This window comes from Aegilops tauschii, chromosome 7 (genome assembly GCF_002575655.3).
Source record: "Aegilops tauschii subsp. strangulata cultivar AL8/78 chromosome 7, Aet v6.0, whole genome shotgun sequence".
NCBI lineage: Eukaryota > Viridiplantae > Streptophyta > Magnoliopsida > Poales > Poaceae > Aegilops > Aegilops tauschii.
Genome location: NC_053041.3, coordinates 551,306,189 through 551,308,622, shown reverse-complemented (window position 1 = coordinate 551,308,622; position 2,434 = coordinate 551,306,189). Strand labels below are relative to the sequence as shown.

General features: G+C 47.0%; 1 pseudogene; it reads left to right on the top strand.

Moving 5' to 3' along the window:
• Positions 1 to 498: 498 nt before the first annotated feature.
• LOC123494972 (uncharacterized protein C119.09c-like) lies at positions 499 to 2,170 on the top strand (annotated as a pseudogene).
• The last annotated feature ends 264 nt before the right edge of the window (positions 2,171 to 2,434 follow it).

The following is a 2,434-nucleotide window of genomic DNA, read 5'->3' as shown; positions in this document are numbered from 1 at the left end:
CCTCAGTCACCTCTCCTCCCTTCCTTCCGCCCGCCGCCTCCCTCTCTGTCTCTCCCCGATCCAGATCGATGCCGCCACCCCTCTCTATCCCTAGCTCCCCGTCGCCACCGGCGGCGCCCTCCTTACCTCCTCTCCTCTCCTCCACATCCGCCGCACCCACCCACCCACCCCCCGCCGCCGTCAGATCCGCCATGCCCACAGCTCTCTCTGCCCCACCCCAAACCCTACCCACAGCCGCCGCCGTGCTCCGTCACCAGCGACCTCGCCGCCGCCGCCCCTCTCCCCTCGCCCTATCTCCATACCGCACACAAGGGAGGGCGGCCCCAAATCGAAGCGAGCAGCAACTTCCGGATCCAGATCAAGAGGGGCCCCAAATCGTCACCTTCCTCCGCCCCCTTGACTCCTCTGTGTCGCCCTATCCCACGGCTCCCGGGACGCCGAGCCGGACGTGAGGAGCCACCACCCCGCAGCACGCGTGCCGGTAGGGCAAGGGGATCGATGGCGAAGCTGTACGTGCAGGCAGTGCCCCCGCCGGATCTGAACAAGAACATCGAGTGGTTCATGTACCTGGGGGTCTGGACCACCCACATCTTCATCCTCTTCGTCTCCTGGCTCCTCATCCTCTCCATCTTCAGCTGCACCCCCGGCATGGCCTAGACACTCGCCAACCTCGGCCACTTTGCGGTACCCACCTCTCCCCCTCCCCTCCCTCCTTCCCTCCCTCCCTTACACGTCCTCGACTCCCGTGGATCGTGTTTGTTTACCTCAATTCATGTTTGTTTACCTCTATTGCTTGCTTCGTGCGGTCAGAATTTAGCCTGTCAAATGTACTAAGAGGCTTTTGCTTCTCTCGTGTTCTTCAGGAAGACATATTGTTCAGGAAGGCATTGATTGATTCGGTGTGTAAATAGAGAGACCGGTTGTATACCAAACATTTTTTTGCTGCAATGGCTGATTAGCAAAATTCTCCGTAGATCTGAATTCTCAACCATGGTACTGTACATGATCTTTGATTATCCTGGTTATTATTTGTCAACATAACAAGTGGAGTACAAAGTAGCTTGGCCAAAAAATAGATCTGCCTAATGCTTCAAGTGCTTAAAATTCTTGGCGAGTGCTGTGACTGCAATACTGAATAATCTTGCTGATAGATGTTTGAACAAAACTTGTTATTTGGGAACAACACTGTGGGACGACAATCCTGTCCCAGTGCGCCTTGGTGTCAGTGGCTGTTAGAAGGCGTAGTCATAGATGGCCTGTGCAACTCCATCTTCGTCGTTGGTGGCGCCGATTACGTTCGCATCTGCCCACCCTTCGTCTCCCCTAGCTACAAATTGCTACGACGCATTCGCCAATCCTGCCAACTAATAAAGTGTATTCTAGTTTGAAGGTTTACTTTTTCATAATAGCCAAATAAATAGCCTGCATTTAATCATTCTTTTGCTACTTTAAATATAATAATGTAGTGGCAAAATTCATGAAATCATTCTGGCAGTAAATACTGCAGTTCTAGTTGGCCCAACCTCAATTCTAGAAGTACAAATTATTGCTATTTTTCTCATAAGATTATAGCATGAAATTATTTCTCTATTGTCATTGCTTTCCTAATTGAATCTTCATTTCGGATTACATACCACTTCTTCCACTGGAAGAAGGGAACTCCATTCGCTGATGATCAGGGGATGCATAATAGGTTGACTTGGTGGGAGCAAATGGACAACGACAAGCAGCTTACTCGCAACAGAAAATTTCTTGTTGTGGTTCCTGTAGTCCTCTAAGTGTTATTCTGTTTCAATTTTATTAATACTGCTTTTGGGAGCTTATTTGGCAAGGAACAACATGGCAGGATGTATGCACAAAGATTAATTCTGGCTAGTCAGAAATACTACACTTATTCATTAATTCTGCAAAGAACACTTGTTAGTAACATCTAGGTCTAACCTGCATATTCACGCCATTATACATGTGTAAGGATTGGGCATTGCTCTATTGCGGCAAACTGGTTAAATACTTGGCTGTGATCACGTTTGTGGTTGGTGTGTGAGCAAGCAAAATCAGAAGTGATCCCAACTGATCATACTATTTTTGCGTTTGCTAGAATTGTTCACCTGCCATCTGATAACATAGTTAGGCATATGATTACTATGTTTAAGTGAATTACAATTTTAGTTGTTTTTTCTTTATCAGTGGACAGACCAGTCACATTGATATGCAATTATGGTGGAAAATCAAAACCCTGTACGCTGTGCCTTTTTTGCTAATGGTAAATAGTGATTATTTGGCATATAGCCATATATGAAATATGTTTCGCTTTAATAGCCACACTTATGTCACAGCTCATACATGAGCTTGTCTTATGCAATTCTTCTTGTTGCAGTTCAGTTTTATGTGTTCTTAACTGTTAGTACAAGACATCAAGTGCACGGCTGCTAGT